A 25,562-nucleotide genomic window follows, 5' to 3' on the forward strand; every position below is an offset into this window, starting at 1 on the left:
TAAAAGTTAGAATTAGAGTTGACTTTGATATTGAAGTAAACAATTTCAGGATAAATTCATTATAAATGCTTTACCTTTTAGGATTATTTTCAATCAAAAATTGTTTGTTTAACCATGGTATATTTGCTAAGGTAGCACTGTCAATGCACTGACATCAACTTTATTTATAACCCTAAATGAATTACCCATGTGTTTGTCTCACAAATTCACTGATGTCATTTGTGAATAACATCATAAGTAGTAATAATTCTAAGTTCTTTCATTTCACTGATGAGTCAAAGCTGTTACAAAATTTATTCATATAACAAAAAGAATAGAAAAAGTAAGTTACGGCTACCATTTCAACAATGTAGGCATGAAATATATTACATTGTCTTATATATTACAGGCCCAACCTAATGCAGAAGGTTGGGCCTGAGACTAAGGGATTAAGGAAAACTGTGAGTATATGGACACTGACAGCCTGTAGAATGACTACCCTAAAAGGCACAGATTCTGTCTGATCTTGGAAGCTAAGCAGGGTCATCTCTGGTTATTAATTGAATAGGAGACCATAAATGAATATAAAGTGCTGTAGGTACCATCATTTCAGAGGAAGAAACTGGTCAAAACCACCCCTGTGTATTGACTAAGAAAACCCTATGGAAATCATGGAGTTCCCTATAAATAACAGGGAACATGAAGGCATATGGACACAGAAAGACTCTACTTTTGATGTGTAAGTTATTTCACACCAAATCTGTTCGTAGCTTAAGGTGATACAAGACTATTTGCTATTTCTGGTAGACAAGTGTAGTATAGTGGCTTTCCGGAATTCTCTATGGAGAGTTCCAGCCTAGTGGGGCTGAATAGGATTACAGCCAAGTAGGCAAGGGAAACTGTACCCCTCCCGTGTGCTAAACCAAGGCAAAGGTAGTTTGAGTCCTGCACCCTTAGCCCCCACAAAGTTGGAGGGCCTACTGCATGCTCAAATAAATGCAAGAGTTGTGAAAGGAGTCAAATATGTTTTGATTTATTTGATAAATGCAATTATGTTTTGATTTATTTGTTAGATGCAATTTTTAAATGATATATTTTTAGATTACATTTGGGAATGGAAATCAGTATATAAGGACTGCCTTGTTCAGATATACTTATTAAAAAGTTTTTTGATTTTAGGATGAAGTATTTGTTACGAAAGACAATTCTGCAGCTTTCTTTTTCTAATAGATTATTCTTTTTTTAAAAAAAAGCCAAGAAAAGCAGTGAAATGTAAACACTGTGGATGAAGTTAAAACTAAAATAAATTATGGGAATTTGTTTTCCTTAGTGGCTAAACAGCTCAGACGTTTTGACCAATGCATGCCATGATAATGCTTTTGTCGAGAGATAGTTGTTAGTTACACATACACACACACTAACACCTTTAAAGCTATATCATAGATTTTGATGGACCAGACTGGTAGTTTCTTATAATGGCACAGATTTTCACAAAACAGCGTTCTGCCTTACCATGCTGTTGAAGACATGTGAAATATTGTTGGAAGCCTCTTTTTTGTTGTTGATAGAGATTGTTCCCTGTGTGATGGTAGCTAGCTACAGTACTGTCCCATTGACATTTGGGAATGCAAAGCTTTTAATACACAAAGGGTAGCAGTACTTCAGCCAATCTGTGATAAAAGGGGGGAAATGAGATCACTATGGAAACGGCAGGGAGAATCTAAAAGGTTTCTTTATAAAGTAAACGTCTGATGTTTGTGACTGCGGGGGCAAGAAATTCATAAAACTGGATGATGCTATCATCTCTGATTTGTTATCGCAGCAAATGCCAAGTGTAAGCAGTCTGACCAGGGCTTTATTAGGCACTTTCTTTTGCAAAGCTACTTACTATTCTGAGAGAAGGAGAGAGATAGATGGCAGTGCTGCAAGGGATATCTCATTTGTTTAAATTTTTCATCATACTTTTGTCTCTGTGTGTAATCACACAAACCTCAGGGCTTATGCAGTCAGAAACACTGTAAGCTTTCCAGAAATGCATTCACTCAGCAAGCTGAATACCCACTGAATGAGCAATGTTTCACCCCATTACGATTCTGCCTTTGATTTTATATTGAAAATGTGTGACCTCTGCCTCCAATCCACACACAAATAAATGTGAAAGGGAAGAAATCTTCAGTTCACAGGGTGCTCAGGACCGAAAGAAATTGAAGGTGTTTGCTGATGTTGTGACAGCTCTCTCGCGAACCTGCCTGGACAAGAGACAGCTTCCCCAGATGAGTTTTCGGAAGACTGGAGTGTGCTGAGACAATGCAACAGCATCCCTCGCCCTTCAAAGGCCACGTCATGCTGGCATTTAGGTTTTCTTGGTACTTGCCACCAAAGCACTCACAGCAGTAGCGAGACTGACAGTCATGTATCTTATGAACATCCAGTTACTCTGAACACATCTGAAAGCTCAGGCAGAAAGAACATGATGGTAAGCAAATCATTATTGTACCATGGATTGCTTTTTATTAATTGAATTCCTATTCTTTTGTGTGATACACAAAACATGAATTACAATTTTAAAATTTTACAATACAGGTGTGTATTTCATTTTTTTTTAATCACCATACATTTTGTCAATGCATTTAAAAAAGAAATAGTCCATTTGAAATATGGGGAGTGAGTTCAGTGGGTGAATTTAGAGAACTTTTCAATGGGTTTAATGTCTGTCTGTAGGTGGGTTTTGTCAACCCCAGATTAAAATATTTGATACTTAAACTATTTCGCTTTTCAAAGAATGCTATGTAATTGCAAGCACGTGGTGAAAGATGTGTAACTAAAATAAGCAAGTTTTAGTCCCACTGTTGAATTCTTTCTAAAAGGATAAGTCTTTGAAATTATAATTGAAGCGTGTTTATGAGTTGTAACTGGAACCCTATAATCAGACAGTATGTTATATGAAATTGACAGTGAAAACTTTCAGAAATGCAGAAGTAAGCCTTTGAGCCATAAAATATACCTTTACAAAATGATATGTTGGACAAATTTATTTCATTGTTGCCTTTATTGAATACTATGAAAACCAATTATCCATGGAGAAATTTGTCTTTCTGAAGTGAAATTAAATTGCTTTTTACTGACTTCCTTACAAAGCATTAACTTGGAAGAATGCCAATAATATTTTAAGATGTGGCTTGAAACGACCTTACTACATTGATATAGCATGTTGCATTTAGACTTTTAGCAGAGGTAGATGAAGAGGCTGACTATTCGGGGCAGAATGATGATATAAGAGCAACTCTTGACTGTGTGTATTTTTTGTCTGTCAAGATACTCTACGGTTGGCATTTCCAGTCCAGTAACTTCAACAGAACAAAGCTCACAAGGCAGGTCAGAACTGACAATGAGACAACTTGATAGCTTTGGGAAAATCCGAATGGTAAGCAACACTTTTTTTCTCGTGGGTGAATAATCTTGTCTGGTTGAGTGTATTGTAAGCAAGAAAAAAAGGGAGAGGCTAATTTACATCATTCGCAATGTTAGAAACACTTTTAGTCCTGGTTGGTGCAGAATGCAAAGCAAAAGTGAAAACTAGGAAACTGGTTGCATTTGTCCACACAAAAATGCCATCACAACACTTAGGTTCACAGTATTCTATGCAGATACTTAAGACCTCTTTGGTTGTACATTTTCCCCCCATTAATTGTGTTCTCTGTTTTAGCCTGAGTGATTCATAGGACCATAATAAAGCAAGATCAGTGGACTGATTGATATTGGCAGGATGTGAAACAAGGTGGTTATTTTAAATTTTGTTTGGGAAATAGTTCACACATGAGATTGCTGAAGTTGTAATTTGCCATGCTTTGTTCTTAGCGGACCTAACACTACAAGGAGCCAGCTTCAGTGAGACATATGATCAGATCATTTGCCAATATTGTAATTATCTTGATCATGAATCTTTTGGTTGCAATATAAAAGTTGCCTGTGTAATTCTATTCCCTACCTGTCATACTGAACTTGTTTTCTAGGGCCTGAAAAATAATGAGGGGCCATATCTACATTTCTGCATCAGATCAACATTTAAAAGGCATTTGAAAGAATATTTTTAATGAAAATATACTTGCAGAATCACAGCAGAAAAGAGTTTGAGGGAAGTGACTTGTGCCAGAACTTGTAATACTAGGTTTGTCCACTGTTGCCAATAAAATTCCAATGCCAATAAAACACATCTCAACTTTTCTAATCTTTCATCTCAGACTAATATTGTCATTATTGAAATTTGATTTTAAGAGGGTTTAAAAAAACCCCAAGAATGTTTTATTATGAAGCCTTTAATTTGGGTCTGTTGATGATTTTCTCTGCAGCAAACATTACAGTATAGATAGAACATATATCTTGAAATCTAAGTACTAACTCTTTTACTATAACATTTGTTCTCCTCACCACCACCACCTTCACTTTTTTAAATACCTCATTAATTCTGGAAGCTATTTGTTGCAGGAGAAGACACATTAGCATCTTTACTCATAAAAAAGGGCACAGTTTATATGCTACAGATTTACACACCGGGATGAAGGTTAATTAAGGCTATCATTGAAAAACATGCTCTGAGACCTTGTACAGCAAAATGTGAATAAAGCTCATGTAATTCTAGGTATTTCCTGCATGTGTTTGGTGTATATATTCTGCTAGATTGAAGATATCTTTTGGTAATTTATTAAAATTGTCCTTGAGGATATCAGTAAGTGCCTTTATGAGAAAGCCCGTCACATTATGATAGGAAGGAAATACTGTTATTGTATCCTCAGGTAATATTCTCTAGTTATTATGCACTAAAAATAGATGCATTTATTTCCTCTTGTTTTTATATTTCTTCTGGGAAATATTATCCAAACCATTTGAAGGAAGTCATGCTGATGAGTAAGATGTATGAAAACAACCAGAACAAAATCTAGGCAATATCTAAAAATATTCTACCACTTTTTTGTCATATTATTTCCATCTGTTCTCTAACTTAAAATGTGAAAACATCGAATATGGAGACAGAATGCACTCAGGTGCTTTAGCGGAAAAAAAGTGCACCCCATACTTTTGGCTGAGCTGCTATGACTTATCATGGATTAGTTGACTCTGAGGGTCTTTGTCAGAATTAAGAACTAACTCTAGTCTTATGTATGCTTAATGAATCTGATGAGGATTATTCCCAATAACTATGCATAATATTATAACTTATCTTTTCAATAAACTGCAACAAAAGCTCAGCTTATAACTTATCTTTTCAATAAACTGCAACAAAAGCTCAGCAAATCAGTTTCTTTTACCTTCATTTCTTTGTTTTCTTTTTTAAAAAAATGAATGACTGAAGAAACTTAAGGGGCCCCTGGTGGCTCTGAGCTGCTGAACTTGCTGACCGAAAGGTTGGCAGTTCGAATCCGGGGAGTGGAGTGAGCTCCCGCGATTAGCCCCAGCTTCTGCCAACCTAGCAGTTTGAAAACATGCAAATGTTGGTAGATCAATAGGTACCATTCTGGTGGGAAGGTAACAACACTCCATGCAGTCATTCCAGCCACATGACCATGGAGGGGTCTTTGGATAACGCCAGCTCTTCAGCTTAGAAATGGAGATGAGCACCAACCCCCAGAGTCGGACACAACTAGACTTAATGTCAAGGGAAACCTTTACCTTTACTAAAGTCCCTTATTTTGGACATTTTACAAGCTTAATTAGTGATCCTCTGTATTTGTGTCTGCATACCTTATTATAGTATTTTAACCGTTTCTTACCATTTCTGAATAATGTCAACTTTTATGCTATTTTAGTGGTACATAAGTGAACATTCCAAGGGATATGAAAAGATGTAGTTGGATTTGACAGTTTCAACAAAAGTATTTTTTTTTACAACTTTCAATACTCACCTTAAGATTTTGCACTTATATGACAGTGAAAAGAAAATGCATACAAAACAATGTCCACGGGTTACCATATGAATAGACAGAATGTGCACAAATGTAAAGATATGCACTGGCACACTTTAGTCAGTATGGTGTATGTTAGTAAAGTGTGAAAATAATGCACACATTAGGAAAAGGAAGGTAAAAGTATATACATTTAATACAAAAATTAAAAACATGAACTTTTTCAAAGTCATGAAATAAGTATGGGAATAAATGAAGTTGGAACTGGAAAAACAAGACATGGAAAAATTCTCATCCCAGCACTTTACCTATTAAATGCCCATCTTTTCTGGTAGAACATCCAATTGAAGAATGGGTAACCAACCACCTGATGCCAGGAGGAACTGCAGATTTATTTTACTTAAAAGAAACTGAAATATCACAGTAACAAAATATTCTTGCTAGTATTTTTGCACTCACCATGCTAGTGGTTGTATTTTTCTAGGGTGGCAAGAGAAGGCAGACAAAAATGCCAGTCCTAGAGAACCCATTTCTCCAATTCCTTATATACTCTGTGGCCATGAGCCCACAGCTTTTTTCTTCCTTATACCAAACTACACCAGTAACGTTATGGTAGCATAATACCTCACAATAGGGTTCCAGCCTCTGACTTTTGTATGAATTGAGTGCCCAGTTGGACTTTTTTCCTAGAAAATACCAGTAATATACTAACACTACTATCATATGCACATTTCGCTTGGAGTAATTGCCACTTCAGAGTTATTTTCTAAGTAGATATGTATGGGATTGCACCAACAACATTGCTTCAAACTTTCTTATTCCTGTTGTGTATATCTTTCAAGTCATTTTTTTAGTTATTGTGACCCTAAAATAAACCTATCTCTGGGTTTTCTTGGTAAGATTTGAGCAAAAAAAAAAAAACTACACCTTTGCCTCTCTCTGAGGATGGAAGAATGTGGTTTCCCCAACATCACCCCAAGGGTTTCTGTAACTGAGCAGAGACTTGAACACTGGTCTCTAGAATCATCGTCCAGCATGCAAATCACAATACCATACTAGTTCTCATTTGGCTTGCCATTTCCTATTTTACCTTTACTTAAAAAGTACATTTACTTTAAATTGTTTGAAAAGTAAATCGAGATAGTTTGCTATACTTTACACAGCCTTCAGACTGTTCCATTGACTAATCTGTTGAAAATGCATCCACGTTCTCTGCGTTCCATCTCTCCTGCACATTTTGGAATAGCATTGAAATGGGGGGGAGGGGGTTGGGTAATCTTTCCCATTTGACCAGCACTGTATCAGAAGTGAAAGTCCCTAGTGGGTGAAGACCCTAGTGGGTGAAGACCCTAGTGGGTGAAGACCCAGGTATTTATCACTGTCCTGAATGGATGGAATCCCACCATGATTCAACTCACGTATCTCTATGTGACTGTCCAGAAAAGGCTGTGAAATGCATAGTTCACAGAAATACCTATCTTTCATGCAAAGTGTTTACAGAAATGGAAAATGGTAGCCTATTATTTCCACAGAGTGTAAGTTTCATAATCTAAATCAGGCATGGGAAAACTTTGGCCATCCAGGTATTTTGGACTTTAACTCCCACAATTCCTAACAGCCTACTGGCTGTTAGGAATTGTGGAAGTTGAAGTCAAAAACACTTGGAGGGCTGAAGTTTGCCCATGCCTGATCTAAATGGTGCTATAGTCTTGTCAAATCTTAAAACAGCATTATGAATTACCGATGCTTCGTGTGTTAGTGCTTGCCCTTCTATAGGTAAGTAGATAGATCAAAATAGAACTACAATATCTATAGTCCAGAATGTGTTTGTGTAACATCCATGTGGTTTTCTTGTTGGTGCATTTATTGTGAGCTATTCAAAAACATTTAATTATGGAGCAACATTCAATGGTTATTAATAAGCGAATAAACATAAATCTAAAGTGAATTGCGCCACCATTGTAGAAAGTGGGCAAAGTACAGGCAGTCCCCAAATTACAAACATTCAACTGATAGACAACTCATTGTTAAGAACAGGGGTGAGACAACAGGAAGTGAGAGAAATCTACCACTCAGAAAGGAAATTCACGCCTTGAAGATTTATCTTAGAGAAAAGGTGTCTCTACTGAAGCTTTATTACCAATCCTTGTTTCCACAAGAAGCCACATTTTTCAAAATCACAGGGACAGAAAATGAGGTGAAATCTTCTGAACCACAGGGGTGTTAACTCTTCTGCTACCCAAACCTGAAATATATATATATATATATATATATATATATATATATATATATCTGGAGGTACACTTAAAAATGTACCTGTTCTGACTTACATACAAATTCAACTTGAGAACAAACCTACATAACCTATCTTGTTCATAACTTGGGGACTGCCTATATTATATATATATATATATATATATATATATATATATATATATATATATATATATAGTCCAATCCTCCTGATAAAAATGCAAAGTGTAAAATAAAACTGAAGTCCAAAAAATTCTGATTTTGTTGATGTTTCTCTTCCAATGCTTCTTTTTCTTTCCTTGGTTAACTGATCACGACCATATACTGCTAAGCTGGATGTACTAAACTTTTGAAAATTGTGTGCAAAATAATTTTGGGGAAATAACAATTATAGTGTCTAGAGCTGCTAAGCTAAACAGAAGCTTAGATGTGGCAAACAGTCTTCTTTCACTGATGAAACGGACTGGGCAGATTTAAGAAATCGCTGCCTTTTACATCTGGGAAGCTGTAATGTTGCATATTTCTACAGAGGCTAAACTTCACTGCTTTCATAAAGGTGGAAGAAGTGTAATTAATATTTTCTACCATATATGGTTTGTATTATGTTTTTCAGAGAATTTATCATTATATTGAGACTTCACGGGAAAAATGAAATGTTTACTTTTAAACACGCCTGTAAATGATGGTTTTCTGGGAACATTCTCTGTTAACTTTGAAGGTCATTTTATGACATGCCCCTCTCTATAGATCACATATTAATTACAATAAAGAGAAAGTCATCTTTAGATTATATGGACATTTACATTTTTTATCAATAAAACATTTTTATTTTGGAAACAAGTTCTGTTAAATTTCAACTCATCTATTTCTTCAAATCAGGTCATATGTTTGCATATACTAGTTTTAGGAATGCATAGTATGTTATGTCGAAAAGGGAGATGTATGATGCTTTAGAAATATAAATCCAAGGTCCAATGCCTTATCTTTAAACACAACAAAAGCTAATTCTCCATTCAAAGAGAATAGTAGGATTATACAAGCTTTGGCTGTCACACATACCTGTCTGCGGATAACCTTAGTCCCTAGAGCTATGTTCAAATATCAGCAGAACTTATTTGAAAAGAAAATTGAATGTGATGTCCAGGTGCCAACCCGACGTTTTCTGTGTAGAATCTACCCTTGCAATGCTATATGCCTGAGTTCATGTTCCATAAAAGTGAATGGTTTCAGTTATGTTTATTTTGTATTTCAACTCAAATATTTTCTTTTATTTCAAGCTATAATAATTGTTTTAGAGAGCACCTTGAAAGTTCCAAGAGTACGGTGTACTTACCTGTCCTTCAAATGAGACAAAAAAGATATCTATTGTCCAGAATGTTCATGGGCAAAACACGATATCAGAATGTATAGTAGCTCAAATATACAGGTCTCTTACCAAGAGTAGAAATATAAGTAAGTAATTTATGTAGGAAGTTTCTGTCTTGCTATCTGTAGCATTTGAGATACAACCAGGTTGTGAGTTTATAAAAATATTTCATGTGTGCACGCTAAATAATTGATATGCCAGATCACAGATCAAAGAAACTATTTAGTATTGCAACAATGGCACCATTTGTGTAAGTTTTTTTTTTTTGGTAATGATTTGGGGAAAGAAGGATTGAAAATAAAAGAGTTCTAGTTTATTTGGGATTCTGGTACATCCCCTAAAGAGTAAGATCTCTAATTAATTTCAGTGTGCTACAATTGTGTTTAAAAAACTAAAAACCAAATAGACATATTTTTCATTCTCTATAGAGTTGTTGCAACAACATAGTATTTTATTATCAACCATCCCCCCCCCCCCCCAAGCCTGCTTTCTGTGGGCTATACAGAAAACTGTGGGTGGTAGTTATATGAAAAGAAACGTGCCAGTAAATAAAGAGTTAAGAAAAGACAGAAAGAAAGGCAGGCTCAGTGGTTTGTTGAGATCTGTCAGAGCCTGAGTGGCTGGCTACGTATCTGTCTCAGGAACAATAGGTACCTGTATTCTGCCCGGACTGTTGGGCAGGCATTCACAATCTGGAAAAGGTCTGCCTCTGTGAGAGGTTTCTCCCTGAGAATCCCTAATGACAGTCCCACTTTTCGTGGGGGTTGGGTGGGTGGAAATCCCAGCTCCTACTTCCCGTGAGGGGGCAGAGCTTTGATCATTGCTATTCAGCCCTGACTTGGGTCTGAGTCTGAGGTTCTCAGTCTAGAAGTCAGCAGGCTGCCTTTTCAGTTACTTCAACAGAGGCAGGCACGCACACAGCACATGCTCTCTCTCTCTCTCTCATATGCGTGTGCACACTCATACACACTCATCTCTCTTTGCTGGGCTGTGCAGGCAGCTTGGTGTCAGAGCCACAGCTGAGGCACAGTCCAATGAGCATAGCTGCAACCAGCCTTCATGGTGGGCAAGAGAAACTGATGACAACAATGGAGAAGACTCGCTCCGGTGACAAGTTTAGGTAAGAGGGACTGTTAATTTTCTCAAGTTTTCAAACATCCTCAGATTTGTTGGCTTTGAATGGTACTGTCTGAAATCTGAAAGTCTTTCCTGATTTCATATTGTACATCCTTTCTAGGTTAGCTTTCGAGCATGCTCACTGCCTAAGCAAAACAAAACAAATGCATCTTTCTTTTTCAGGGATGGTTTACTCTTCTCTTTAGAAATGTTTAAACTGATCCATCGGAAATGTATTACAGAGCGTTATTAGAGGTGGGATATTGAACTGCTTAGAAGATTCAATTTGCTTGGAAAGTGGTTCATTTTATCTAGGGTGAATGTTATTTATTTGATGTGGTTCAAAGGGAGAAAGCACCACTTTTCACTATACATATAGTAAATAAAAACTGTGTTTTAACAGCTCTAGTGTTCTATTCATTTTACAGTCATTCACTTAAAATGATACTGTTTTAGGGATAAGAGACTTTTTGGTCTTTCCTTGATTAGATTCCAGCATGGGCAAAAACCTGATTTTTTGTTTCCTTTTGTATGACATTGGGCTTTTTCCCTTAGAAATGTTAAGAGTCACTGTTCAAAAACAAATTGTGCAGCTTTCTTTGGGAAGGGGAGTTATATTACATTGAGCAGGATTTATTCATTATGGTTCAAGGGATAAATTGGCAACTTTGCATTGGGCATATAAGAACAATATGAAAACAATATGAAAATCCCGATTTTAATTATTTTTACACTCTTAACTGTACTGAGGTCAGCGGGCTTTAAAAATTAATGAGCTTCCCTGTGGAGTTCAAAAAGTCTAATCTACATGAATCACTGGAACAGAAGATGCTATTTTCTAGGGAAAAAAATAATATAGGTGTAATATATTGTTTTCATAATACTTTCTGTTAATCAGAGTCTTGTGCGGTTTGCACTGGAAAAAGGCACATTATTTAAAGATAACAATGGTAAAGTTGAATATTGACCCAGTTGTCATACAGCACAACAAAGCTTATGATCTTTTTTTTTTTAAACTGCCCAAGTATGTGAATTTAAGATATATTTTCTGTTGATTTATTAGGATTGTACATACAGGATATACTTATAGGATATAGTTCAGAACAGCCACAAATTGTCAAAAAGAAGGGCAACGAGTCAAACTTGTTGTTGAAACAAAACAAAACAAAATCCTAGAGCTGAAAGGTGGTTGAGAAGACTAGGGAAACAAACTGAGATATGAAGTTAAACAAATAAATCAATAGCGCAGATGATGGTAAACTGGTTTAATGTATACCTTTTTTTTAATGGTATGTAAACCAGATGCCATCGTATCTTGGTCACAAAATATGAATTTACAGTGTGGATCCCATATGAGAACAAAGACTAACTTTGCAGTGTGAGCATTGTAGTTCTTTCTGTTTGTTAGATTGTTGAAACTGGGAAGAGAGGAAGGCAGTGTTAAGCTTGAGTGTACAGTAATCAGTGCGAGAGCTGCATTTATTCAGTTACCCATTTGTAAGACTCATTCTGAGCTTCCTGTGATATATTGTTATGTAAATCTGGTTCAGCAGGGGAAAGCACTGCTCAGAAGATTCAATTTGCTTGGAAAGTTGTTCATTTTATCTGGGGTGAATGTTATTTATTTGATGTGGTTCAAAGGCAAGAAATGACTTTTTCTTCATGGAACCTATTGTGATGGTTAGTGAGTAATCTAATCTTTTTAATTTTTGGCTTTCACACTAGACATGACTAAAGAGAAATCTCAGTTCCTTTAGAGAGTATTAAGGCTTCTTGGTTGCTATGGCCAGCCTGACCTCTTGTCTATGCCATTTTAGGAACTAAGGCAATTCTTCTTCACGTTTAAAAGTACGCACCTTGATTTATGTCCAAAATTGTGACCAAATGTCTTTGTATCCATGTGATAAATGGTAGTATGCAATTAATCATTTCTTAGAGGTAAACAGTGCTATCCCGCTCAAATTGTGTTTTGTTCCGAGTTAATGGTATGGAACAAGCCACTCATGGCAAAGAGCTATCTATCATTTTAGAGAACCTCTGAAACTTGGATCAAAGAGGAGGAAACTGGCATTCATTTTCTCTAGCATTAGTCTTTCATTTCTCCTATCTGATGATAAAATGGCACGCAGATTGACAATATATTACTAGCATTCCATCCACACTATCTGAATATATAATGGATCAGTTCTTATTATTGCACAAGTCTGGAAAATACTCCATGGTGCTTTATCTGATTCTTTTTTTTTCTGCTACTCCATTATTACTGACTGTACAAAGATAAGTCATTTTGCTCTTCTGAAAGAAGTTAACTGTTTTACTCTTATGCAAGTTCCCCAAACTTAAATGCTATCAGATTTTGTTGCCAGTGTTAAGCCAGCATGATACTTAATGACACTTTGCATTTTCATGTACTAGAGAATATTTCTTTCAGAGACTGCTGTGATTAAGATGAGCTTTTTGCTTTTTACATAGAATGTTTATTAAGGAAAGGCACAGCAATATTTCTCTGTTACATGAAAATTACTGGTTTGACTTGTTGCTTGAATTTGATATGCCAACCTAAAGTAGCAATGATCTCAGGCCAGCAGAGAAAATGATTTGAGTTCTTTAGCATTGCTGAAAAGCACAGTAAGACCTCACAGTTTCCCCCTAAGTACTGTGTTGTAGTCCTCAATTGGCTAGACAGGATTGCTCCTCTAAGAATTTACAGATGTGGAATTACACCTGATGAATTGGTTTGCATGATCTTGAGAACTTGATCTACCTAGTGCTTATATAAAAATAAACTTAAAGAAATTTATTTTTTAAAATTTACTTTATACATAAAAATGGAAGTGAAGCTTCACTGTATTAGATGCAAGTGTAGTTATGTTTAGAGCAAGTGCATTAAATCAATGGGATAACTCATAGTTAAATTTCTGCTGGTACAATTATCTCTAGACAGAACACCACTGAGGAGTCCAAAGCAAATTGTCCTCTGAACACCATAATTTGAGTGGTAAAGTTAAACAATGTTCAATTAAGTTTTATTTAAAGCCTTATTCTGCTACTTAATTGTTTGGCCTGTTTTCAGCATGTAATTTTTTAAAAGTAGTTTAAGGAGCTTGAGAAGGATGTAATGCTTAGTTTTTGAGAGATTCAGAAGATGTTACTGCTTTAAAGAAAGGGAAATTAGATTAAGTAGATGCTGTCACTGAAATAATTTTTTAATAGAATGGATTTTGGAAACTGGATCTTTTAGATAATTTTTAGTACTGGAGGGATGGAAAACCAAAACTGGCAGGTTAGTTAAGGTTAGAGTTGTGTTGAACACTGATCAAAGGGAGGGCAATTGAAACATATTTTTCTTTCTTCTCTCTCTGATGTTCCTAAGTGGATTTAGACTAACATTATATGAATGCAACCAAAATCTCATGTAATTGATGGTGGTTCAGATGAATCTAAGGAACATCCCTGGAGTGAATAAGTTTCAAGGTATATCACAGTCTTTCTTGACAAATTTTTGTAATGCTCAAAATGGTCTGGATTTGAATACAGTCCAAATTCCTGAAAACTAACTGTAATGGTAATCGGATCACAAAACCTTTCGGTGTCCTATCTTTTAAACATATTCACATTACTGAAGCAACTGACTAAAACATTTATTGGCACATTTATATTTACCTTCTAATGTACAGTAAGAGTTGTCTACATGTGGCAATCCAGGCTTCTTCTTAATTTCTAAGATGCATCATAATTTCTTTTAAAACACATAGCACTATTTGATTATTTCAAGCCCACAACATTTCTGTGTGCTAATAAATCAAAGAGAAATGTGCCAGAATTGCATGCCATAGGGACGATGGGCTGCACATTCAACCAAACTGTGCCTCCATATTTTCATTGTCCTCACTTTTAATATTGTGTGTGTAAATTCCAATGGCCTGAGTATAATTTCTAAGGCTCAATATGCCTACTTATAAAGATAAAGTAATAGAACGATATTGTCTTCTTTAACTGCTGCCAAATACAGCAATATTGATTAACCAGCAGGAGATGCTGTTTAAGTGTTTCAGTTGTCACCTTCCTATTGGAGTACATCAGTTTTGCTACTGACTCATTTTCCACAAATCCATAGCAAGAGGCAAAGAGTTGATTTATTTGTACTGGTTTCTTTACATTTAGGAAATCAGTGTCATTTGTTTGCTTTGATTTGTGTATTTGTGGTATCATATCCCTTTCTGCTTCTGAGATATAAACTAGTTAAAACACAGGTGTATTTTAAGCATGAAGATAATCAAAATTAATAGGAATGTGTTTAAATCTGGGCTATCTGAATCATTGCTTCATGTGAATTTGTTACAATATACAGACACTTTTATTTTATAGAATTTTTGAGTACTGCACTACTTATATTTCAAATCACATTAATCACACTGAATGTAGACATTTTTGTAGACAAATATTTTTCAGATAAAGAAGTATACAAAATCTCACGTGCACCCTCACAGAGCAACATTTGCATATGTTTTTCTCTATGAATTTTTCTTCTTCTTCCTGTAGCCGTATGGTAAAAGCTGACAGTGGAATGCATGGATACCATGGAAAACTGGGGCTTGCAGTTTCATGACTCAAGATAATTCTCAATATCTCATGAACCTAAGGATTTTATAGGATGTAGACCATAATGGTTAAAATGCTATAAAAGTGCTGTAATTGTGTAGCATGAAAGAGATCAGAGTATCTTAGAAGGTGGTGGACGTACCTTCACTGGAGGTTTTTAAACAGAGGCTGAATGCTCACCTTTCAGGATGCTTAGCAAATGATTCCTCCATAGGCAAGGAATTCAACTAATTGATTCTTGGGTCCCCTTCCAAATCTACAGTTCCGATAAATCTTTTTTGACCCCCTCCCCATTTTACTTTTAAATTGTCACTTCCCATTCTGAGACTCTTACTCATACACAAAGGGCTTGGTTATTTATCAGACAGACTATTGTTTTTAAAGATTATTTATCTTTGCACCAGTTTCAGAGTTCTTTCCAGCATTAGTAATATCTCTTTCTTCCCTCTTTTTCCTTCAGCAAGTCCATTTTAGCAACACATCTGGTGCCTCTGCAAATGTTTTAAAGCCCTCTTTTAATTCTAATTGTGAATGTCATCATACTAAGCATCATCTGTAGAAATTGTTGAGTTTTAAATTTCTTTTCTCATCCTACATGTTTACTATTCTAGGGGTATACTAACTCAATTCAGTTCTTGTGAATTTGGACACCAGAAAATAGGGGACAGAATTTTATATTCCCTATTTAACTGAGTGGCTAGACAGCTTTAGCTTTTATCTCACATCTTCAAAAGTTTTCTCAGTTACTATTGTTTGAATGTAATAAGTAGGACCCTCAAGATTGTTACATGGGAAGCAGGGAAGAGGGCTAGTTGAAAGGAGTAGAGCTGAAAGCCAATGATATAAGCCATAGTTGGTTCACTCCTCCATTCATTTGATGTTGCAGCATGCCAAGTCAATGTGTCATGATATTTTTCTGTGGTTTTGACATATCACATATTCATGACAGAAGGACACTGTAATGGATTAGTCTCAGCACAAGTACAAGGACAGCTAGGCGAGGAGGAATCTCCACTTACGGAAACCACACCAGCCCGATTTCTCCCCACTTCTGCCTTCCATTGCAGCTTCCCAACCCTACTTCCTAGGAATTGGAAAGGATAGAGCTATCGTGCAGAGAAAGGGCAAATCATCCCTCTTTAGCAAATATTCTTCTGCCAGTGCTATGCTGGATGCCAGTGCCTATATTTTGCTAAGTGATGCATGCTACAATTTTGAATTAGTGCAATTAGTGGGAACTTATTTTCTGTAGCAAGCCCTTTCTCTTTGCAGATATCATGCTCTCATTAGCCAAATGCCCCTGAAGTAAATAAACAAACAAACCTCCAAACTGCTTGTTTTTATGGCTTGCCTTTGGTGTAATATAGATTTTGTATTGCACTGCCTGTAAATCTCTGCCATGGTTGGTGAATCTACAGAATTTGTTGATCTTCCTTTGGCACATTGATTACAATGTTCCAAGTCAGAGGATACCCTCTTCCTACCAAGCACCTAAGATGTTTCATTAAGAGAACAGGATCTGGAAGGGTGACCCTGGGGAAATCACCATCAACCTTCTGTAAGGATCAAAGTGCTGAAGATTTGCAGAAAGCCTTTGAAGCACATTAGACCGAAACACAGAATATTCTTGCAGGACTTTAGATGGTGCTTCCGATCTGGAAGAGTAGTTTGAACTTAAGTTAGTAAATGCCTTTTGAAGTCCTTGTGAATTTGCATTTTCACCTACCCTCAACAGCAAATCATTTGCACTTCAGTAAAAGTTCCAAAATGCTTGGAACTAGAAGTACTCTGTATTTTGGATTTGAAAATATTTGGAATACTTGCATATACATACTGAAATGTCTTGGAGATGAGATCCATTTCAAAACATGAAATTTATTTATTTATTCATCTATGTCTTGTACGCATTTTAATTTCATAATATTTTAGTAAATTTATATATCAAACAAAATCTGTGCACATTGAACTATCAAAAAGCAAAGATGTCGCTTTATCAGCCATCTTTGTGGACAATTTCAGATTTTTAGTATTTTAGATTTCACATTTCTGGATAAGAGATACTCCGCCTGTATCAGATATATTGGTGACACTGTATGTATTTTCTCTTCTTCTTGTCTATGTAGGATATTCCAATTCTCAAGATCTTTTTTACCATCTCTATGCATTCCTATATTTCTATCGTGCTTTTCCACTACATTACAGTGCTTAAAATAATACAATTTTTAGAACACTAAAAGTGTACCTATTTATTTAATGTATTTATATCCCACCTTTCTCTTGACACAGGATCGAAGGCAGTTTAAAATACAATTTAAGAGAAAAAGCAATTTAAGAGTAAAATAACCACTAAAAAAGAAATGTGATTATTTCCTTTTAAAAAGAAATTTAAAGATCAGATTGAAAATTTGCCTATATTTCATATTGATACAAATGGTTCTTATAGTTCACAAACCATTTAGGGCTTTTATTATCAAAAACAAAGTGGTAACAGGAACAGCTCTTTCAGTAACAGAACACTATTATCTTGGTGTTATATAATCAAATATTCTTTTCTGAAAAATGTACATCCTACATGCGAATGATGTAAACATGTATTTCAAAACATATCATAGGTAGAAGTATGATTGGCACCTACTTCATGCTTGCCCATGCGTGCTAATTGTCATATATGAAACACGTAAACTGCACTGCAGTATGAAAGCCCATTTAATTTAAGGTACTAATAAAGCATCATCTACCTTTTGTTAATCTACTATGTGTTAAGCTGTAGTTTGTGAGGTGTAGTAATGCAGTTTTTGATGCCCATGCAAAATAAATACAGGTAAAGTGAGATGTTGCTAGAGAGAATAAAGAATCGTATGGAATATTTATTGCAATGTTTTCTGGTCTTTATAGCCCATCTTCTTCATGCTCATAAAAGATTATTACATTTGCATATATTGGTGAGAGCAATATTTTAGTATCTGAGACACTGTTTAAGTTCATCAGTCTTCTTAACGTAGAACTTGGTAAGCATCAAATTCCATCAATGTTGCAGGTGTATTTCATTCTACTGGGACCGCTATGTTGTGCCACATCTTATTTTCAAGTTATTTGGATGGAATTCTTCTTTTCCCAATGAAATATTCACATATTGCCACCTTGAGTGTGTGTGTGTGAGAGGGAGGGAGGGAATGAATTTGAACTACAGCATAGGTTAAAAATTTATCAACAGAGCTTAAAATGTTTCTGTTTTAGATTACAACACTCAGACCTTGACTATGCTGGTATTTTGGGTGTTTTAGCATCAAAAAGTATTTTCCCCAGAACTCTTCTCCTCAGGGACAAGGAAAACAGCAAATTCTGTTTAGTTCATTCTTTTAGCAAGACTGTTAGACATTTTTAATATTCTTCATAAATTTGATGGAAAGAACATGACATTTTAAAAAAGTGGAATCTGACAAAAACAAAACTGACATTCACCTATCAAAGCTGAAAGCTTTGAATGATGAGCTCTTAAACATATCCAAATATATTCCACCATGGTTGTGGTGCTGAATTATGGCTGCCACTTCCTTTTCTTTGACAGGTTCCTCCTCAATGGCAGACAGAAAAAAACATGATTCTTTCCATGGCAGGAATAGCTCTGCCTATTAAATTTGACTAGTGCAGACAGCTGCCGGTTTTGTTTAGTTCATTTGGATATCAGTTTACCAAAATCCACAGACTTTGTTATAAATGTAAATTGATATTTTAAAGCATATGAATGGGGGACCATAAATTGGAAATAATAATAAATCAAAATTCTTTTCCATGCACAAACATTTCCAACCAGCAATAACTAAGGCTGGATCTACACTGCATTATATCCCAGGTTATCTGCCTTGAACTGGATTATATTTGTCTACACTGCCAGATAATCTGGGATAAGCAGATAATATGGGATCAGATCCTGGGATATAGAGCAGTGTAGATCCAGCCTAAGTGCTGGAATGAATAATCCGCTTAATTACAGCCCATATTACCTTGTCCCAAGTCCATTCTTTCATGATTGTTTGCGTGTGCTGGTTTACAGTAATATTCTTGTGCTGGGACAATAAGTTCCAATGTTGAACAGCTCTTACCATCAGAAAGTTCTTCCAAATGTTCAAGTGGAATCTCCTTTCCTGTAATTTGTACCCATTGCTCCAAGTTCCAGGCTCCAGGGCATCAGAAAACAAGTCTGCTCTCTCTTCATTATGGCATCCTTTCAAATATTTAAACATGACTATCATGTCTCGCTTCAAACTTCTGCAAGATGCAGCAATTATAATAAGATTCAGCAAAATTAAGTCAGAGTATACATACATTTTAAATGATTAAATGACAAATCATGTAAAAACCTGCCTAACTTCCTGTAGGAGGACATTCCACAATGCAGGAGTAACCACTGAGAAGTCATCTCATGAGTTCTAACTATGAGGATGGGGGGACCATGAGAAAGCCCACCCCAATGATTTTAAGACTTGGGGAAGTGCTTTTGAGAGATTTAGTCTTTCAGATTGTCTGGACCTAAGTGCTTCTTTCTCCCTTTAATTTCCTACACACAATCTTATCACACCATGCTATTGTCTTGACACAATTGCATTCTTTAAGCAAACAAAAACATACCATTATTGGAACAATAACCTTAACACATCTGCAATTGTACAATGTGTTGATGTACATTTTTACCATCAGTCTTCACAGTTTTGGTTCCTTCCCATGTTGGCTTAATCAGCACATGCACACTGTTTTTCCCCTGTTTCTTCCTTCTCCCCTATTTTGTCACAATTGCACAATTGTGCAGTTCCTGCATTACTGCAAGATCTTCCTTTGCTTTGCAACATTGGGACTGCAGTGGAAGAACATTGTCACACAAGGCATAATGATGGAAGAACAGTGATATTGGATTCATTGATGGGTTTTTCCTGTCAATGAAAAGAGACGTTGCAATCATGATTCAAAGGCAGGATGACTACGAGAAAGACACAACGCTATGCAGAAAACTTCATCCATTTTATCCTGTCATAATTACACTTTTTCAGACTTGTGTCATAAAGTTCTTAATATTTAAGCTTACCTCCAAATAACAGGAGTTGGCAGCTAGTGAATTTGTTTTATCTAAATGTAATGATCAAACTTGTCAGGAATACACCTTTAGCATCAACTTAGAGATGTAGCTGAAGAATAGCAGATTCATTGTTATTATAGTAGAGAAATACATTTGTGTGAACCTCTCTTTTATTTTCTCAATATCCTATTCCATTAAAATTTTAACTTTCAACATCTTTTTAAACTATATGACTTGAATTTTTAGGTGAATCTCCTTTGTATCTCATAGTTCTGTACAACATAAAATATGAATAGTATTACTTTCCCACTTTCAATTCATTGTTTGTGTTGATCAAAGGCCACCTAGTTTTATCCTAGAGAAGCTAAAGAAATCTGAAATCTTTCCCTTTTCATAGTAATTCCTCAAGCACTTCAACAAAACAATATTTGATAGAAATGCGAAGCATAAGAAAATGTCTGCTCCAGTTTTACTAATAGTTAAATAAATTCTATTGTGAAGGAATCACAATTCTATTTTCATTTTTGATTTTTTAGCATTTAACTGCTTGAATCCCCTTCCTAATGAATATGATATTTTGAAAGTAAAGAGAAAGTTGTATTTTACTTTGTAAGAAAGACAGGATGCATGAAGAGGGCATGTCTCTTCTAACAAATAAAAAATGTTATATCTCCCATATAGACAAACATAGTACTGGCCATGAATAATATGGGCTATGTTTTTATCTTCCACGACAATCTCATATAATGAATTCCATTGCCATTTCTGTTTTTGGAAGCTCCAGCAATAGATTTCCATTGGAAGGTTCGCTAGTAGGTAGAAACTCTTTAAAACCAGTGTAAAGATATAGAGCCAGGATAGTGTAGTGGCTTGAATGTTGAGTGGTGATATCAAGGTTAAAATTCCCACTCAGCCATGGAAATGCACTAGTTGACCTTGAGTGCATAACCCTCTCAGCCTCGGAGAAAGGTAAAGGTACCCTCTCAAGAAATTCCATGACCAGGTTCACCTTAGGGTTGCCATAAGTTGGAAACCATTCGAAGGAAAACAACAAAAGATAGAATCTTAGAATCATAGAGTTGGAAGAGACCACAAGTGCCATCCAATCCAAATCGCTGCCATACAATCAAAGAATCATTGACAGAGAACCATCCAGCCTCTGCTTAAAAAGCTCCAGAGAAGGAGACGCTATCACACTCCGAAGCAGCATATTCCACTGCCAAACAAGATATATTACTGAATACTAAAGTTAGGGTCATCCATGACCTATTTCCAATTTCTATGTATGGTTCTGAAAGCCGCAGAATGAAGAATCCTGACTGGAAGAAAATCAAGTTATTTAAAATATGGTGTTAGAGAAAGGTTCTATGGATACTGTGGACTACTAAAAAAACAAATAAATGGTTCCTAGAGTAAATCAAGCCTGAGCCCTCCCTAGAAGCCAAGATGACTAAACTGAGACTGTCATATATTAAACATATTATGAAAAGGATATGACTCACTTGATAAGATAGAAGGCAATGGGGGAACAATAGGAAACAAGGGAGACCACATTACTCACTCAAGTGATGTACTCACTCAATCAAGGAAGCTATGGCTCTAACAACCTCGACAGATGGTCATCAAGGTTGCCCTGCTTCGTAGAAGGGCATGGGGATTTCGCCCCTCGCATCGCCTGGCTCTAGCCAAAGGGTGATCAGATGGGGCGAAACGTGTGTGTGGTGCATGCAGTTTCCCCCCATGTATTGCAATGGTGGCAACACAGGAGCCCTCCTGTGTTGCCCTGCCAGCAGCATGCACCAGCTCTGTCCTCCTTTACCCATGGAGCCAGCCAGAGCCGGCCCTAGGTATTTTTCAAGTGTAGGCGAACAGAATTTTGGTGCCCCCCCAAAAACCAATCACTGAAAAATAAAAGCGTCGGATAAGCAAAAATGTTTGATAATAAGGAAGGATTAAGGAAAAGCCTATTAAACATCAAATTACATTAAGATTTTACAAATGAAGCACTAAAACATCATGTTTTACAATAAATCAACAGAAAAAGAAGTTCAATACCTTGCGGAGGCAGGCCGCAGAAGACAGGAGTTGCCTTGATGGCACCCCCAACAAGATGGCGCCACAGGCAACTGCCGAGTGGAGCCAGCGCGGCATCATGTGATGGGAGTCGACCGGCTCAGTGGGTGATCGGGGCCAAATTAGTGGAATTTAGCCCCGTGTGACAAGGTGGAAAGTCTGCAAGACCAGAATAAGACTGTTGGTAATAGGGTAACGTGGCAATCTCTCATTCATAGTTGCCATACGTTGAAGTTCACTTGGTGGCAGTTAATAACAATGTCAGTGTGTGCACCCATTACCGATTTTTTAAATATTTTATTTAGCCATGTGTTGTACTAGTCTTAAAGTTGTACATCTATTTAGCACTTTTGGTTATTTTATTATAGATTGCAATTTACTGTGTGTATTGCTGGAGGTATGATTCCCTGAGATACATACCATTTTCTTGGCAGGATAAGCACAACAGTGACTGGTATTTCACTAGCCACCATAATGTAACCATAGGAATCCTTTTTAGATAGCTAGGCCATCTTCTGTTATAACTTTCCTGCAATCGTTGTTAGGGAAAATATATCCTCAGAATCTGGTTATACAAAATGCTCATAGACAGGTATATTGTTTGCTATTTCAAATAGTCCTTTTTTGCACTAAGAAGTAGTACAGGGTGTTTGAAAAAGAACTCCCTAGTTTTAAGTTACAACACATTAAAACAAGGGAGTTCTTTTTCAAACACCCTATATAATGATAGGGATTCACAACTTTTTTGTTGAGGCAGGATTTCCAAATGCTTTATTCACCATAGCTTTCTAAAGTTCAGTACAACGTGTCCTATGGGTTAAATCTAATGGCAGTGTTATCTAGAGCAGATCCATTAAAATCAACCATCTCAAGTTATTTGTTCCTACAGACTCATTGTTCAATTTAGGCCAATGAAAAAGATTTAAAAATGGCTTTGTCTGGATGAAAAGTGTTTGTGAGAGTGAGAGAAGAAGAAAGAAAAATAGTTCTTCAGTATTTCGATATCCAAGGAAATTTTCGTCAATTGCGATTGTTTTCAAGGTAATGGTTGCAGCACTTACCTGAATTGGGAACACTGCTTTAAATTTGAGTCTTGCATTGACTAGGCTATATTTGGCTTCAGTGATATCCTTACTTAGCTTATCCCTATGGAGAAGATGTCATGGCATTATTGACAATTGAGCTCTTGTCCTGGCAGCATTAAGATGACAGTGGTTAGCCATTTCTACTCTATTTCTGTTGTTACTATAATCAGACTTTGTTAGCTCAGTTTGATGGGCTGAAAGGGACAAAGCAGCTGTGGCACTGAGGTGAGGGCAAAATCAGAGGGTAAAAGCTTGATGAAAGAAGTCACAAATTGGCACTGCTAGGCAGCGTCACCTTTGGAAAACCTACCAAAGAGACTCCAAAGATCCCAGCACCATTTTCCCAATCGACTTGGTCAGAGCAGGTCTGGGAATGAGAGTGAATTTGCAGACCCTGAGATTGTCCTGAATGCTGGATGCTGTGGTTTCTATGGCAACAGGAAGTGAGAATGACAGTCAGGAGGGATCGCTAACAAAAGATTGTACTCAACTGCTGGATGGTAATTTTAAAAAATATGTTGCCTTTTATATCTGCATGTATAAAAATAACCTTGCCTTATTTATCCTCACTCCATCTCCTTTCCACAGAAAGGACTCACAAAGCAGTGGGCTGCAGTTGCCACCAGCAATGGCTAGAAAAATTCTGCTAATGTTGAAACATTGAAAGGTTTGTCAGGTAAAGGCCAGAAATGTTCTGGTTTCCTTAAAGCTGTATTATTAATGCAAGCCTGGTCATATTGTCAAAGAATAGTCATACTGCCATGTCTGCAAGAACAAGGTGCCATTTGATGTAGCATTTGTTCAATAAATTTGTGACATTAGTTATGGCTTAGCCATGATGACACTGCCTTGGTTGAATTTCAATTTAGGATCTCGCTGTTTTAGCATTTTGAATTTATTTTATTCATAGCAAGTACAGGCAACTTCCCAGAAGCCATAGTTTGGTGTTCGCCACCACAAATTCCTATAATCTGCAGATATACTGGCAATGGCTTTCTGTGGTGTTTGGGTCTTAGCGGTTTAGTAGAAAAGTCCTGCCATAGAACCATAATGTCCTTCAGGCAGAACATCTTCCTTTTTGGAAGGAAAGGAGGAAAAGGCCCCATGATTGTGGTAGTCCTGAATGTTAGTGTGTTTCTTCCAGTGGCAGGAAGTAGATGCAGCTGTGGAAGCAAAAGTAGCTGGAGGAGTATTATGTCGGCAATGGCCCTGTTTTGTCATTTCAAGAAGACTAACCACAGTGGAAAGGAGATGGAACCCTACACATATGATAAACTTCATACAAACAGAGATTAGTAGTTCCAGGAACAACATGCAATTTTAATGGCAAGTTCTGAAGTATCTCTGATGAGCGTATTCCCACCCTGTATGAACATCCTGAAATATTGCAGAGGAATTATTAAAAGGAAGGAGCCCCTGGTGGCATGGTGGGTTAAAACTTTGTGCCAGCAGAACTGCTGACCTGGACGTGGGTTGCTGACCTGAAGGTTTCTGGTTCAAATTCAGGGAGAACGCAGATGAGCTCCCTCTGTCAGCTCCAGCTCCCAATATGAGGACATGAGAGAAGCCTCCCACAAGGATGGTAAAGCATCAAAACATTTGGGCATCCCATTGGGCAACGTCTTTGCAGAGGGCCAATTCTATCACACCAGAAGCAACTTGCAGTTTCTCAAATCACTCCTGACACACAAAAAAGATATAGGGTGGAGGGTGCAGGAAACCTCTCTTATTCAAAAGAAACAACTTTTTGTGCAACCCCCTCACCTCAAACAAACCCTCCATACTTTTCTCTGCAAACTAATCCCTCTTCAATTCTTTTAGGCATTAAATACCAGGAGAAAAGTGTGTGATTTCTTGCTTTTCTGTCTGTTGGGAAACTTGTTTTTCAATCTGAGGATTTAAAATTACAAAAATTCTTTCTTTCCATGCCTCTTTAACATATTTCTGTAGAGGCTAGGATTGTCTTTTGGCTCAGCATTGTAGGCTTTAAGCACACATTCCATGAATGTGACAACAGAAGATGGGCATGTGACTCATATATTACCTTTATACCATGAAAGAGATCTTGTTCATTTCTCTGGTGGAGAATTGCATGCACTTCTGATATCTATACAGCC

At 36.6% G+C, this 25,562-nt stretch overlaps 2 long non-coding RNA genes across 3 annotated transcripts in view; both read left to right on the plus strand.

Annotated features, from left to right (window-relative positions):
* Window positions 1–1,229: 1,229 nt before the first annotated feature.
* LOC134299588 (uncharacterized) lies at window positions 1,230–8,107 on the plus strand. The gene is made up of 3 exons (XR_010006804.1): window positions 1,230–2,455; window positions 3,295–3,403; window positions 3,993–8,107. It is a non-coding gene; the product is annotated as an uncharacterized LOC134299588 (long non-coding RNA).
* A 1,923-nt stretch (window positions 8,108–10,030) lies between these two features.
* LOC103278869 (uncharacterized) overlaps window positions 10,031–25,562 on the plus strand; it is a 115,945-nt gene continuing 100,413 nt past the window's right edge. The window contains exon 1 of one of the 2 annotated variants that reach the window (XR_010006800.1): window positions 10,031–10,618. This is a non-coding gene — a long non-coding RNA (uncharacterized LOC103278869). The remainder of the gene's footprint in view (window positions 10,619–25,562) is intronic. The other variant, XR_010006801.1, reaches the window with a different exon arrangement.

This window comes from Anolis carolinensis, chromosome 5 (genome assembly GCF_035594765.1).
Source record: "Anolis carolinensis isolate JA03-04 chromosome 5, rAnoCar3.1.pri, whole genome shotgun sequence".
In the NCBI taxonomy this organism is placed as follows: domain Eukaryota; kingdom Metazoa; phylum Chordata; class Lepidosauria; order Squamata; family Dactyloidae; genus Anolis; species Anolis carolinensis.